The sequence below is a fragment of the Mus musculus genome, chromosome 6, assembly GCF_000001635.26.
Source record: "Mus musculus strain C57BL/6J chromosome 6, GRCm38.p6 C57BL/6J".
In the NCBI taxonomy this organism is placed as follows: domain Eukaryota; kingdom Metazoa; phylum Chordata; class Mammalia; order Rodentia; family Muridae; genus Mus; species Mus musculus.
In genome coordinates, this window is record NC_000072.6 from 143,451,103 (window position 1) to 143,467,107 (window position 16,005).

Consider the following 16,005-nt stretch of genomic DNA (forward strand, 5'->3'; position numbering starts at 1 on the left):
AGCCCGCCTCCAGTGACACACTTCCTCCAAGGCTCACTTCCTAGCTAGCCTCCATCCTCCGCAGAGCCATCCATTATTGACCCAGGGACATCTGGAGCCAAGCATCTGGAGCCTGTGGAGCACACTCTTGTCCAACTATGGTGGCTCTCCATAGTATTCCCTCCAGGAAGCTGTGCTGCAGGTTCCCGAGTCACATCTTGACGCTTCATTCAAATCTATACTACATGAAGCTGGAAGCTCTTCTTGACAGGAAAACGTGGAAGCGGGCCCTGTGCACTGCTTTGGCAGCCTGTGCTGGAGAGGGAAGATGTTCATAAGCTGTAGCAAAGCCTGGCATGGGCTGAGGAAAAGGCAGCAGCTACTGGCTGAGAGATGATTGGTGCAGGGTGTCCTGGGTCCCTCTGTGGGGCTTTGGAGGATGGTTCTGTACCCAGACAGGGAGAAGGTTCCTGGAACCTTGTATGTTTCCTGAGCATGAGAAGAATGGCAGCCACACAGCCAAGTTAGGAAAAGAACACCAGCACTGAGCCCTTTCTATCATGGTATTCCTCATCCAGGACCCTCCATGTGGCAGAGCAGGGAGCCAAAACAAGGGAGGAGGACTTCAGCAGTCTTATGAAGGGAGGCCTAGGTGAGGCCCCCTGCAGAAACAGGCAGACAGAAACAGGATAGGAGAAGCCCCTCAGCTGTGACAAGGACTTAACGCTATCTGATAATGGTCCTCAGACACATAAACGCGTTCCTTCATATATGTGCTTGTCTGGGGACACATAGTTTCAGTTCTGCCTTGGAAAGGCTGTGGATTTGTGCTGATCCGCTGGGAAGCTGCCCGAGTCCTGTTCCAATGAAGTGATTGCTTTCTTCCAGGACTGCAGATAGTGCTGGTCAGTAGATTCCAATGCAATGACCCCTCTCGGACGGCAGCAGAAACCTCTCAATCCTCCAGGAGAGCAAACAAATGAGCAAACAAAATGGTTTGGAGTGGTGGTAGGGCTCTGTGGGCCAAGAGCTCATTGTGCAACCCTGACGACTCGAGTCTGGTCCTTGGTACCTATGGTGGGAGAAGAGAGATGCCTCCCAAGTTATCCTCTGACCTCCATACTTGCACCCAAACATTATCCTCCCCTTCCACTCACACTCCAAGAATAAATAAAATGTTTACAAAAGGGAAACAAAAATCTTGTTTTGTTACACATACCAACTCCTGGTCACGTGAGACACAGACACAGAATGTGTGAGTGTTTTACGGGGCACAAAGGTGACGGTTAGGGCGTTATCTGACAGGCACACTGGAGCCCACAGTTGTTTCCTGACGTCCTCTGATACTGAAACTGCTATAAGAATAATTCATCTATTGAGGCTTGGTAGACTCCAGAGAGGCAGAGCTTGTGAAAGACTCATGGACTGCAGAGTCTGGGAGGTCTGGGAGAGGAGAGTGATCTGAGATGCAGAAGCCTGCACGGAAGGTAGAGTGGCCCCACCCACCCTCTGAATTCTGGGAAAGGGATGCATGATGTTGCCCTATGATATGGTTGTTGATTACTTTAGAGCAACTCCACCACGTATGGAACCAGAACAAGTGGGAAAGGGGACATTATACCAGCACAGTGTTGACTAAGAGCACACACCAGAAACAGCATGAGAGTTCAAAATAACCAGAGATTTAGGCGCAAACCTGAAGTGTGTTGGCTTGTCTAGTCTTTCGATAACTAGCCAGCTTCCTCTGGAGATCACATGACTCTCCTCACACCCGCTGAAGTTTCTGGGGCGTTGCTATGCCCATAGAGATCATTCTGAGGCCAGGGGGTCCAAACTCTGGTCTTCATGCTTGCAGCTTTTACCACGGAGCCATTTCTCTTGACCATACCTGCCAGGCTTCATCTGCTGTGCAAAGTAGCAGGTTTGCAAATTCTTGGGATTAGAATATCGGCATCGGACTTCATTTATTTAGCTTCCATAGCAGCATATCTTGATCTAGATACTCTTTATGGGTTATTTTATGTGTATGAGTATCTTACTGCAACTATGTACGTATGTCACATGTGTACCTGGTGCCAGCAGCAGAGGTCAGAAAAAGTGTTAGATTCCCTGGAGCTGGGATTACAGATGGCTGTGAGCTGCCATGTGGGTGCTGGGAACTGAACCTGGACTGTCTACAAGAACAGCCAGTGCTCCTAACCACTGGGACATCCTGTTAGCCTTGAGCTGGGTGATTTTATAAACAATGAAAGATTCTTAGTTGTCTTTCTGGAGCCTGGGAGTCTGTGATGCACACAGGCAGCTCCAGCATCTGCTGAGACTCCCTATATCCTCCCAGGCTGAGACTCCCTATATCTTCCCACTCTGAGACTCCCCATATCCTCCCACTCTGAGACTCCCCATATCCTTCTACACTGAGACTCCCCATATCCTCCCACATTGAGACTCCCCATATCCTCCCATTCTGAGATTCCTCATATCCTTCCACACTGAGACTCCCTGTATCCTCCCACTCTGAGACTCCCCATATCCTTCTACACTGAGACTCCCCATATCCTCCCACATTGAGACTCCCCATATCCTCCCACTCTGAGACTCCCCATATCCTCCCACTCTGAGATTCCTCATATCCTTCCACACTGAGACTCCCTATATCCTCCCACTCTGAGACTCCCCATATCCTTCTACACTGAGACTCCCCATATCCTCCCACATTGAGACTCCCCATATCCTCCCACTCTGAGATTCCCTATATCCTCCCATGCTGAAAGGCCAAGGGGAAAACAGGTCTTATACAAAATTTCAATTATTTAAAACACTTTTTAAATTTTAAATATATTTTGGTCATATTCTTTTCTTCTACCGAGTCCCTCCATATCCCCTCTTCCTCTCTCCCTCCCCAGATTTAAGTCTCTCTCTCTCTCTCCAAAAAAAAAAACAAAAACAAAAACAAAAAAACCAAAATAAAGACAACAACCAAGTCCTCAAAACCAAGATAACAGAATAAGGCAACATCCCTGTCCCCTAACAAAATAAAATTTAAAACCCCACCAAACCAAAGCATAGAAAAAAATGTGCAGGCCATTCTCTGTTGGTCAACCCCTCATGAACGTGAGGCCTTCCCTGGAGTGGTTGCTGTACCCAGTGCCGCTGCGTTAGAGGACATGGTTTCCCTTGTCCAGCAGGTGAAGATGGTGGTTTGGTTGTCAACCTTTGCCTTATGGCTAGGGTTTCATTTATTCATTCAATTTTCAAAAATAAAACAAAATACCTTATGTGAGATCACATGCCTGGTCTCCTTGTCGCTATAGGCTGTACTCGGTTGAAGCCTTTGGAAGAGCTGCTCTTTTCTGAAGGGAAAACTGGACTATGGATGTAATATATATATATTTATATATAATTATATAATTATTTAATAATTTTATATTTTAAATATATGATACATTAAAATATATTAAATTTTATTATAATTAATTAAATATATTGCATTCTATTTATTAAGATTCAATAAAATGAAAAAATAAATATAACAAAATAAAATAAAATAGAGTAAAACAAAACTCTCCTATTGAGGTTGGACAAGGTAAACCAACAGAAGGAAGGAGCCCAAGAGAAGGTGCAAGAATCAGAGACCTACTCATTCACACGGTGAGGAATCCCACAGACACTAATCTGGAAGCCATACCACATAAGCAGAGGGCCTGGCGTAGACCTGTGCGGGCCTTGTACACGCTGCCTCTGTCTCTGTGAGTTTATATGAGCTTTGCTTGTGTTGATGGAGAGGCCTTGTTTGCGCGGTGTCCTCCACCCGCCCTGGCTCTTGCACTCTTCCTACTTCCTCTTCTGTGGGATTCCCTGAGCTCTGAGGGAGAGATTTGATGGAGATACACAGTTTAGGGATGCGAGTTCTAAGGTCTCACACTCTCTGCACGCTGTCTGGCTGTGGTTTTCTGTATCTGTTCCCATCTGCCATGTGGCAGGAGGAAGGCTCTCTGAAGATGGCTAAGCAGAGCACTGATCAGTGACTATAGCAGAATATCTTTGTGATATCTTTATGACTCATTTTATCCCTACTTCCTTTTTCATCTTTTTTTCTGAACATTAATTTTTCAGAACAGGAAATAGCTGTATTATTTGGTGTAGCATAGGTCCCTGGGCTAGCTAGTCTCTGGTTTTCACTGACCCAAGCAGTGTTGGGTATGCATGGGTTTCATCTCATGGAGTGGGCCTTACGTCAAATCAGTTATTGCCTGAGTAGTCTCCCAAGCGTTGTGCCACCATTGCTCCTCTTGCTACTGTTAGTCTCCTCTGCTCCTCAGTCACGGATTCTCTGTTGAAGGCCAAATCTCATCATTGCCAATGGCCATGTGCCTATTGTTGTGCTTATAAAAAAGATAAAGGAAGCCAGGAATGTGTTTGCTAGAGTGTGGCATGGTGTGGGGGAAGGGGGTGCCTCTGTGGGCCCATGCTGAGGCATCCCTTCCCACTGAGGGATCAGCCACAGTATAGTATGGAATAGAGTCTATTTAGGGCACGGAGAGGGGAGTTGAGGGTGTAGAGACAGAGAAAGGGGGGAGGAGGAGGGAGGAGGAAGAGGGGAGAGGGGAGAGAGGTAGGGGCTGGCCATGAACTCGTGGAAAGAGGGGGTGAGGGAAGGGGAAGAGGGATAGAGGGTGAGAGAGAGCGAGAGCGAGAGAGAGAGAGAGAGAGAGAGAGAGAGAGAGAGAGAGAGAGAGAGAGGAGGGGGCAAGCAGCCCCTTTTATAGTGAGTCAGGCACACCTGGCTGTTGCCAGGTAACCGAGGGGCGGAGCCTAGAAGTAATACTGACACCTATCCTTTCCAGTAAAATCCCATTGTTACCAACGGCCATGTGCCTATGGTCACATCCATGCCATGTTCCCATTCACCCTCTTCCCCTGACAACAATTTCCACCTCTTCTGGGTCCTGCTCTTCTTTGATCACACTATATTTTCACTGTACTCTTCCGTTTTTTGCAACTTTTAATCTTCTTTTATTGTTTACATTCTGTGGTCCGATGTCAGATATAATATTAGAAAATAACACCAGGAGGCATTTCAAAAAAAAAGGTTTTTTTTTTTTAAAGATTTATCTTTATTTTATGTGTATGGGTGAATGTGCACCTATGCAGGACATTCGTGCACTGCTTGGAGGCCAGAGGAGGGCGTCGGATACTCTGGAACTGCGTGAGCTAGGGTTGTGAGCAGCCATGTAGGTGCTAGGAACCAATACGGTGAAGTGATATTTCACAGCGTGAGTGCTGTGAACTTAGTGAACAACTCAGAGGCATTAAGCATTTGGGTTTGAATTAGTTTTCATGCAATGCGTTCAGAAAAGTCTTACTCTTGCTTGCTTGCTTGCTTGCTTTATTTATTTATTTATTTATTTATTTATTTATTTATTTATTTATTTAAATCCCCACATTATTTAGGACCTCACATGTGGTCCTGACCCACAGTGTAAAAAGCTGCGCTGCTGGGTGCTGGGATCAAGCCTGGCCTGGCTTCTCATCATTTGCCTAAGAATACTTTTCTGTAAACTTGTGTGTGTCCTGAGGGAACACACACAAGCATGCCATGGAACATGCCAAACATGTCAACTGTCTATGCCAGTTGGTTGGAAGAGGAGGAGGAGGAGGAGAAGGAAGAGGAAGAGGATGGCTTTCTTTCTATGTTAGTCAGGAACCTCAGTTTCCTTCTCACCACTCCATCCTCTTTGGGAGTAATTCTAGCTAAGACCTTGCTTCCTGGGTTGTGCAGAATCCTGGTCTATTCTAGTGTTCCTTCTGGATTTAAGTCGTTAGCTACTGCCCCATTGGCCCCATTGGCTCCTCTTGAATTTGACCTTAAGAGTTAGGCAAGCCTTCACACAAAAGACGTGAACTTGGCTTTGAAGGATTAGTAGAAAATTTCCAGTGGCAGCAGAAGAGTTGTCACTGCTAACAAAGATAATTACTGGCAACATGTTCCCCCTTGTCTTCGTGATATTTAGAATTTAGACCTCAACTTGTACGTATTTATTCACCATGCTTAAGGCTCCAAGCAAATATGATTAAATAGATACAACCCAACTTTATAAATCCTCTTTTTTTAACGTGCAAAGTAAATATTTTTAAGCAGTAGGCTTGATTTATTTACATTTTTAATTAAATGAAAATTACAGATAAAAGATGCTATACGAATCATCTTCTTAGGAAAGGAAAATATTGCAATGTAATTAAAAGAAAGCCTCAAATTATAATTAGGTTTGAAATTTAATTATGGCTAGAATACAGCATCCTTATGCACACTGACACCTTATTGATTTATAACCTTTAAAGCACATTTATTATATTTACTCCAAGATCTTAATTTGTGGACTAAATAAACTTCCTAGGTTCCTAAGTATTATAACCCACTACAATGTTTGTTTGTCTTTCTGAAAAAAAAAAAAAGTATGGCATTTTAGAAGTCCTGTTTTGACCATGGTTGTGTCTTTATAAAATGCCCAGAGCAGTGTAACAATCAGTAGTAAATGGACTTTTCTCTGTCAGTGTCCCTTGTTAGGACAGTCACGCTTTGGTGTGTACCTGGTACTGTCTTTCCAGCTGACAGAATTCCAGAACTCCAGCATCAATTTAGGAGTTACATATATACAGAAACAGAATTCTTATTATGGAACGTTTGTATTCTATCTATGAATGAAATTTTAAAAAAGGAACTTGGGCTACTATGTGTACATTGCAAATCTATAAATCATTTTTAATGCACAAAGTAAATATTTTTTAAGATGGAGGTTTTATGTATTTACATTTTCAATTAAGTGAAAATGGCAGATTATATATTTATATTTATATGTATAAAGCCAGTTGATGGAGTCTGCTCTTCATTGAGCCCTGGTTAAGCGCATTCGCTATAATTAACTTCCTGTGGCATCGTTTGACACTTCTTGCAGATTAGAAAACAATAACTTTCACAGTAAAAATGATTTAGCTGCAGCATAACATGCTCTACTAGAAATGTTTTAGATAAAGATTCCCAATACGCAATTTCTATTAGCTTGATTTGTAAAGTGTTGTATGATTAAAACTATTTGAAGAATTGCTACTTTGGCTTATTTTGACACAGAATGCTCTTGACATAAATGGAAGTTTTCCCCCTACGTCTGCTGAAGTCTGAATTCATCGTCTGGAGATTTTTTTTTCACTTCAAAATATTTGTTTGTTAATTACACAATTGAAACACATATGTAGACAGACAACTTATGGGCGTGCTTTTCCTAAATCTTAAGTAGCGCGTGCTGGCTCTAATTTACTACAGTTACTGCATGTATCAGCCTTCACTGCGATGCAAACGGGACAGAGAACTTGACAAATTCAGGAGGAACAAAGCAACAAGGACTGATCCTCTAAAACCAGCTCATTTTCATCCTACTGAGTTTGAACTGGCGTTCCTCACGTAGCCCCTCCCGGCTGAGCCAATTTCCACCAGAAAACTTCTCCTAGGTGAACTGAATGTCTGCAAATGGCCGGCCTCCGTGGTCCTCTGTACAGGCAAACCTTTCATTGAAGTCCTCATCGCTTTTGAAGGGACTTCAAAGGTCCATTGAAATCCAAAACTTTCCTTGAAGTTAAGTCAAGTTTTGCCTGTTTTAGGGCCTGCAGGATTTCAGCCCGAAAAGCCTCGGTGGTTAACAAGGAGAGGACATGTCAGCCTGGCTGGATTGTCACAAGTGGGATTCGGTCTGACAATTTTGGCTCCATCAGGGGGTTAAAAGCATATTCAGTTGCAGAAATGATAAAAGGCTTCCCTACCTGGTTCTGTAACACAATGGCTGAAAGACCAGCAGGTATTTCCAGGCATCTTTCAGTGCACATCCCAAACTGCTGCCCAAGCTGGGGCTTCAGTCAGTGGAACAGCCCCACTGCGGCAGCATGTGAATCCCTGTCAAAGTCCTCGGTGGCCATGCAAATTGATCATTTCCTTAAACGGTAATTTGAGTCTCTCTGGGTGAGTCCTGCTTGTAAGGACGGCCAACACACATGGACCATGTTTCAGTTCACAGGACCGCTTTCATGTACACCACCACAATTAGCCCAGTAAAATCCCAAGGGATGAAGAAGTGCAAGTTCAAAGAGAGCAGGTGACTTTTTCAACACTACACAGGTTGTAAGTGGTGAGCCGGGATTTGAACCCAGACACAGAGGCTCAGTGGGCTTTCCATTCTACTGTGAGGATCTGTAGTGTAGACAATTATTCATTCAAAGATCTCAACTGACAGGATATGAGCCCTTTGTCTTCCTCATTGGGGTGATTACGTTTGAAAATACGGCAGTGGGACCAGTTGAGGGACTTGCTGCAGACAGATGGACTACAGAACAGCTGAGTGAGGAGACGCTTCCTCTGGTAGGGTTGTGGTCACACGACCAGCTACAGGAAGAGGCCTGTCATTTTCAGGATTATATCCTCAGTATTTAATGAAAATATGGCTATTATAAAATACAAACAGATACAACAAATTAACATCTTCGCTAATTTTTACTTTCTTATAACTGACTCAGACAGATCGGCTTTATTTCCATATCTGAGCATCGTTGACTTTATTCCATGGTTCTATAGAAGAGGGGCTCAGAAGAGAGAGCACCATCCTGGAGATTCACCTTCTCCATCTCCGGTCAGGTCTTAGACTCTGCTCAGTGTGCAACCGTGTTGAACGAATTCGCTTCTCTCCTGACCTTGGCACACATATTAGCTGCTCTTCTGTGGCTGGTTCCAGCACCAGCACCCAGAGCGACTTACAGAAGGAAGGAAGGGTTTATTTTGGCTCATGGTTGCAGTGGGAGTGTCAATAATGGTGAGAAGGGCATGGTGGTCAGAGCAGGAAGCTGGAAGTTTATCAGACAGGGAGCAAGACAAGGAGCTGGAAGGAGAGTAAGGAGCTCCTCTGGTGACCGTCTTCCTCCAGCCAGGCTGAGCCTTCCAACGGTTCCATAACCTCCTCAAAGCAGTGCCACAACTGCAGAGCAAACGCTCAAACACACGAGCCTCTGGGGCACAGTTTTCATTTCAACCAGTGTCATATATGCATATTTTTAATTGGGGGACTGAGTGTAGATGCCAAATTGGTAGATAGTAGACTTGTGTTACCTCTGTGTGCCCTCTTGATTGCTAAAAACACACAGGTAGCTGGTAAAACAGTTTTGGATGTATTTCTCTAGTATTTGAAATGGTACAATGAGTACAGGCACACCTCACCGTGTAGGTGTGATCAACCTTAATCCACCAAGTTTCTGAATACACTAAGAAGTCGTAGGGGTGGCAAACTCGCTATCTGGTCTTAGTATATGTTCTTATTTTTTCCCTAGCTCTTTTTTTGAGCTGGGACTTCTTGTGTTCCCTGAGGCAGAGGTGCCTCACTTCTTGGTGTTGTGGGCATAGACCAGGATTCACTTTACTTGCTAGGCCTCTAGACTCAGGCTGAATTATATCACTAGCTTTTTGTTTCACAATCTCAGAGATGACAGATCATGGGGCTACCGGCCTCCATGACACGAACATCTTCCTTTCCTCTCTTTTTCTGATGATAGATTGGATAGATAGATAGATAGATAGATAGATAGATAGATAGATAGATAGATAAATAGATAGGTAGATAGGTAGATGATAGATACACAAATGATAGATAGATGGTAGATAAATACATAGACAGATGGATGATAGACTGACAGACATGACATATAGATGGTATAGAAATACAAAGATGGATGATAGACAGACAGGCAGATAGATATAGATAGTCAGACGGACAAATAGCTATAGATAGATAGATTCTAACCTGCAGATTTTAAGGCATGAGCCTATGTAGCAGAATCTTCCTAGTTTATAGTAAAGACTGGAAAGCCCCACCTTTCAAAAGTCATCTAATTTGACCATGTGAGTTTAGATACTGTTTTTCACTCACCTTATTAGTTTGAGTCTTAGTGGTCTGTATATCCTTCCCTTCTTCCAAAGATACACGGAGTAAAACTAAGCTGCATCTTTAAGGGGTGCATGCCACTCCACCATTCCATTCCTTTTGTGCTGCGTCTGCCAGGGGGAAGGCTCCTTGTGCAGCCCCAGGCTGTGGAGACAGGTGGAAGAGAATGTAGCCTTACCTGCAATTTGGATCTGAACGCAGCCAATCCCAGCAGAGGCCAGTGGATTCCTACATAGGCCCGACAAGCCTCAGCCAACAGGCAGACCCGTGCAAGGAAATAAATGGTGCTGTTTATAAGACGTTGAGGTTTGGGGTTTAGGGTTGTCATGTTATAGCATCTCAGCAAAACTTGGGGAGCTTAAAACATTTTTAAAAAAATCATTTTTGCTTAAAGGAAACCTTTGTGGAAAGGATGCAGCTGGTAAGCTACCAGCCGGGGTTTCTGGGAAGGACGGCACACTGATCTCTGGGAAGGAAAGCTGTGCCAGATGTTAGATGAATATTCAAAACAAAAGGCTGTGATTTTATGGATTAGCACATCAATAATCCCAGTCCTCTTGTCCGGGGAGATGCATAAAGTCACGCCTATCATTAGTTAGAGATGGAGTGCGCTGCGAGCTTGTCCTCCTCATTTGCCGGGGTTCCAGGCTCAGCATTTGTTTTTATACACGGAGACCTAATCCTTAGAGGAGTTTGAGTCCCATCATCCATGTTTGTGGCAGTCAAATTTTTCTAGGATTTCCTGGGAACACTCGGAGTTTTCATATTTAGCACTTCGTCCCTGAAAAGAAATTACTTCGATTGGATTTCATTTTTCACACTTCACCCTCCTTAACTGGAAAAGACCAATCTTAATTATTGAAAGGCATATCTCATGCTTCCCTCGTCTCAGGAAATGTACTAATTCATTTTACAGAGCAAATATCATCCGGGGAATTAAAGGAGATTTATTTCTCTGAGGAACCCAGGAGGGGTCGAGCATGGGTGATATACAGCACAGATGAGTGTGTGTTGGTAATCTCTCATTGCCGGCCTGTCAGCCTGTAGGGGCCCCAGCAGAGGGGCTTCAGTGGATGAGAGGGGGCCACAGCCCATCTTCTAGAACCACAGACAAAGTCCAAGCAAAACCTTGAAGGCTTACTTTCAGATGGAAGCAGAAACCCTGTCGAATCTGGAGTCAGCTGGGACCCTTCAGTAGAGTCACTTCATGGTTATAACTGAACAGTCTCACAAGCAAGTACTAACCTGGCCTGACACTGCTTAGTGATCTCTTTGGCATAGAGCACATTCTCTGCTTCCAGTGTTTGGCTGTTGTGAACTGTGTCACCCTGAACATTTTTGACCATGCATCATAATGAGAGTAAGTACACATTTCTGTAAGGTGTGTGCCTAGGCGTAGAAGTGCTGGTTGGTAGTGCAGACATATGGTAAATGGGGTACATAGGAAAGCTTTCCAAACAGGCCACTAACATGTGCTCCCTCCTGTGAGCAAAATCAGTCAGACAGACAGACAGTCAGTCAGTCAGTCAGTCAGTCAGTCAAACAAACAAACGTCAGGATAGCAAAGAGCAGCATGGCCAGCACACTCCAGCATGGCTACACGCCACACTAACCCCTCTGTCCTTCAGCCACTATAGCCTGGTCTACATATGATCTTTGTCTCAGAGCAACAGACGGTGTCTGGGGGCAGCTGCCTAGACTCTCCGTGAGTTATCTGCACAAGTCCTTAGACTCATTAGTGAGTTTATGCTATGACTACAACCATTGTTAACTTTTGATTATGATGTGTGCCTCAAAGGAGTAATGCAGATGGGTGGCTATAGTGTAGTTTTCAACTAGATCATGGCACTGAGGAAAGATCTCACGAAAAGTCAGAATGATACCAGATGGGCAGATAGGCAGGGCAGAGGTGAGAAAAGGAAGGAGTTATATGGGATATGTCACACACACACACACACACACACACACACACACACACACACACACAGAGAGAGAGAGAGAGAGAGAGAGAGAGAGACAGAGAGGAAGAGGGAGGGAAGGAGAGAACAGAGACACAGAGAGAGAGAGAGTCAGAGATAGAGAAGGAGAGAGGGGAGGGAGGAAGAGTTGAAGAGAGGGAAGGAGAGGGAGAGACAGCAATGGAGACAGAGAGAGGGGGAGAGAAAGGGAGGGGAGGGGAAAGACAGAGAGAGAGAGAGAGAGAGAGAGAGAGAGAGAGAGAGAGAGAGAGGAAAGGGGGAGAGAGAGAGTGAGAGAGAATATATAAATAAGAATAGGAGAGTGAATCTTTGTTACTACTTCTTCAAGGAGTCCCACGGTCAGAGAAAAGTACTCCCCAACACTATTTCCGGTGTCCTCTTCACCCCTCAGTCTGAAGCATGAACAGAAAGAACGTTGGAAGAGGTTAAACATCACCGGACAAAGTGTGAAGTGAAATCACTAAGTATTCTGTTCACAAGCTTGGGCATGAACACCAAAGAGACTTGGTTTACCTCAGAGTTCTCTGCTACCAGCTTTGTGACCTGGGACAAGGTACTCATTAAGCTTTAACAGCCTTCTCTCCTTTCGTCTACAAGGCAAGAAGAAACGGTGCATATTTCAGATGACTACAGCAAGGACAAACTTGGACAGCACATGTGGACTTTCTGAGCACGGTGGCTCTCCAGGAAGAGTGAATGGGAGTTGATCCAGTTGTCGATAATATTAAATCTATAAAAGTTTATTCACGGACGCGGGTTCCCAAGGAGGAACAAACTCCCCTTCACAATTCCTTCCCTCTTCTCTTGGGAGGACTCATCATTTGGGGTGTGGAGGGGCTGTAAATCAAGGGCTTCATACAGTCTGGCTGGACAACAGCGATGTACAGTTCTTCAGCCTTGGAGTCCTGAAGTCCACTCAAGGTATCAGCAGAGCCAGCTCAGCCCTGGCCTCTGGGTCAGCAGTCCTGGCCCCTCCATGGCTTCCTGCTTCTGCACTCAGCCATCTCAGCCACCATTGCTTCCCTCATGCCTGCCTTCCTCTGTATGGGTGCCTGCTCTATTGGGTGAGATTAATCCTAAGGACCTCTTTTTTAAACCTTTTATTGGTTCTTTGTGAATTTCACACTGTGCACCCCAATCCCCCCCCTGCCTCCCCTCGCACCTGCCCTTCACCCTTGCAACCTCCCCTCAACAGAGGAAAAGTTTCCTATTGTGCAAGCTGTAGTGTGTCACGGTGTGTCCCTCATCATACCCTTTTCTCCACACTCCTTTGCTTGCAGATGTTCATTGCAATGATTCCTTGTTCTGGTTCGAAGCCCCTGGCTTTTGCTACTCTATCAATACTGGAGCCTCACAGAACTCCTCTTAGATATCCTGCTCTGTGTCATGGAGATCCCCTTTGTCCATTCCATCAGTTCATCTACGGGGTAGATGTTGAGATGGAGCCAACTCCAAGCCCTAGATCTGGGCCTGAGAGGTATCTGAGCTGGCGTTCCTGCGTTCACCAGCAAACCACACAACCAGAGCCACTCTGCTGCTGGAGATGGAGCAGCATCTCAGACCAGGGAAGCCCGCCTGGACTTTGGTGGTAAGAGATCCCTGCTGCTGCAGGGTCATGGACTCAGATGTGGCCTCTGGTGGCAGCACAGGTCAGGACCATGGTTCCAGGTGCCACCGCCGGCTACTGACACTGTAGCCTTCCCTTCCCTTCCCTTCCCTTCCCTTCCCTTTCCCTTCTCTTTCCTTTCCTTCCCTTCCCTTCCCTTCCCTTCCCTTCCCTTCCCTTCCCTTCCCTTCCCTTCCCTTCCCTTCCCTTCCCTTCCCTTCCCTTCCCTTCCCTTCTCCAGCTTTGCCTCTCTTCATTGTGCCTGAATCCTTCTGTTTCTCCTTTTCTTCCATTTCTCCACCACTTAGCCACTCCTCTTAGTGGCACGGGGGTCTCTGAGAGTCTGGGGTCATCTCAGGAGTGCTACGCCCCGATGGTGCATTAATGCGCCAGGCAGATGTTATCTTGGGAATAGTGTAGCCTCCTCTCAGGCCTGCAAGGTGCCAGACGGGTGGCCATCTCAGGCTAGCTCCCTGTCTGGGCTCCTGGCATTGGTCTGATGGGCATCTCAGGAGTGGTCTCAGGTGCGCGGTGCCCCGTTCTTGCATTGTGCAGTTGGGCAAGGTCTGTTCCCCCAGGCCTGCCTCGAAGCAGACTGATGGGCATCTCAGGCTCACTTTTTTCAGGGAATAATAGGCTGCTAACTTTCAGATGCTCACAGGTCAGAACACTGAACACAGACACGGCCCTCTCCTCTCTGCCACCTACTGACGCACATGTGACACAGCAGCCACACCTGCAATGCCTCTGGGACTAAGGACTGCATTTTACTTTGACTAAATTAGCAAAAATCTTAGCAGATAACAACACATCCATTCATAGGTCCTGGGAATGAGAATTTAGCCTTTGGGGGACACAGTTCTAGATGAGCGAATGATTACAGGAAAGACCTGCTTATCAGTTGATTGGAGGATTTGCTCTACAGATGTTGCAACTGTAAGATTAATATACCCCAATGTTTATAGTTCCTAGACTATCTGCAATTCAGTGTCCATTATCAAAATAGAGTCTGACATACAATTTTCCGAATTTCTGTCTTCTCCTTCCATCCTTCTATTTCCCTCCCTCCCACATCCTCCCTCCATCCTACCTTCCTTCTCTTTTTCTCTCTCTTCTTCATCCGTCTGTCTGTTCCTCTCTGTGTCTACGTGCCTGTGCTCATATAAGTGTGAGCACACATATTCGATGGACAGAGGACAATCTGGTGTGCTGTCTTATTGAGACAACGTCACTTGCTGTGTCACATACACACCAGGCTAGCTAGCCCTTCAGCTACAGGGATTTGTCTGAGCCCATCTTCCATCTCTCCTCAGAAGCTCAGGAATTCCAGGTGTGAATGATCGCGTCTGGCTTTATGTGGGTTCTGGGATCTGAATTCAGGTCCTTACACTTGCATGGCAGATGCTTGTCTCACGGAACCATTTCCATACCACTCAGTGTCTTCTTAAGATTTATCCTTAGATTTATAAAAATTCTCTCATAACTTGTGGTAAGGAGAAGGGACTAGAAGAAATCTCCACATTATACAACGTTGTATTTTCAAGACTATGCTGGAAGCAGCATGTTATAAAGTTATTTAGTAGCTCAACTGGACACTTCAACACTGCTCATTTAAGTGGGTAGTATGGAAGATCCGTGGCATTTTTGGATGATTTAAACTTAAACTCAAGTTTCAACACTGAATAGACCTTTACACACACCGCATCCTTCACTGGGGTTGCTGGGGTTCATATGAGAGCTTATAGTGAGGAAGTCATTTGTAGCCTCAGAAAGGATTTCAAATTGAATTAGGATTAAAAAAAATCCTTCCTGGGTCAAGACAGTGATTGTAATGTTTTTTTTTTAATTTTTTTAAATTAGGTATTTAGCTCATTTACATTTCCAATGCTATACCAAAAGTCCCCCATACCCACCCACCCCCACTCCCCTACCCGCCCACTCCCCCTTTTTGGCCCTGGCGTTCCCCTGTTCTGGGGCATATAAAGTTTGCGTGTCCAATGGGCCTCTCTTTCCAGTGATGGCCGACTAGGCCATCTTTTGATACATATGCAGCTAGAGTCAAGAGCTCCGGGGTACTGGTTAGTTCATAATGTTGATCCACCTATAGGGTTGCAGATCCCTTTAGCTCCTTGGGTACTTTCTCTAGCTCCTCCATTGGGAGCCCTGTGATCCATCCATTAGCTGACTGTGAGCATCCACTTCTGTGTTTGCTAGGCCCCAGCATAGTCTCACAAGAGACAGCTACATCTGGGTCCTTTCAGCAAAATCTTGCTAGTGTATGCAATGGTGTCAGCGTTTGGATGCTGATTATGGGGTGGATCCCTGGATATGGCAGTCTCTACATGGTCCATCCTTTCATCTCAGCTCCAAACTTTGTCTCTGTAACTCCTTCCAAGGGTGTTTTGTTCCCACTTCTAAGGAGGGGCATAGTGTCCACACTTCAGTCTTCATTTTTCTTGAGTTTCAT

General features: G+C 45.2%; 2 long non-coding RNA genes and 1 other non-coding gene across 4 annotated transcripts; all 3 read right to left on the minus strand.

Annotated features, from left to right (window-relative positions):
* On the minus strand, window positions 1-1,940 carry Gm31427. 2 transcript variants are annotated; one of them, XR_378129.3, is made up of 3 exons: window positions 1,676-1,940; window positions 1,199-1,331; window positions 1-1,051 (listed from the first exon to the last, which is right to left on the minus strand). It is a non-coding gene; the product is annotated as a predicted gene, 31427 (long non-coding RNA). The 2 variants fall into 2 exon arrangements; XR_378128.3 differs by having other exon boundaries at window positions 1,199-1,334; window positions 1,676-1,932.
* Window positions 1,941-3,178: 1,238 nt separating this feature from the next.
* On the minus strand, window positions 3,179-4,665 carry Gm38923. Its single transcript, XR_869576.2, has 3 exons — window positions 4,213-4,665; window positions 3,665-3,841; window positions 3,179-3,346 (listed from the first exon to the last, which is right to left on the minus strand). It is a non-coding gene; the product is annotated as a predicted gene, 38923 (long non-coding RNA).
* A 9,501-nt stretch (window positions 4,666-14,166) lies between these two features.
* Gm23272 lies at window positions 14,167-14,296 on the minus strand. The gene has a single exon (XR_003956614.1). It is a non-coding gene; the product is annotated as a small nucleolar RNA SNORA17 (small nucleolar RNA).
* Window positions 14,297-16,005: the final 1,709 nt, after the last annotated feature.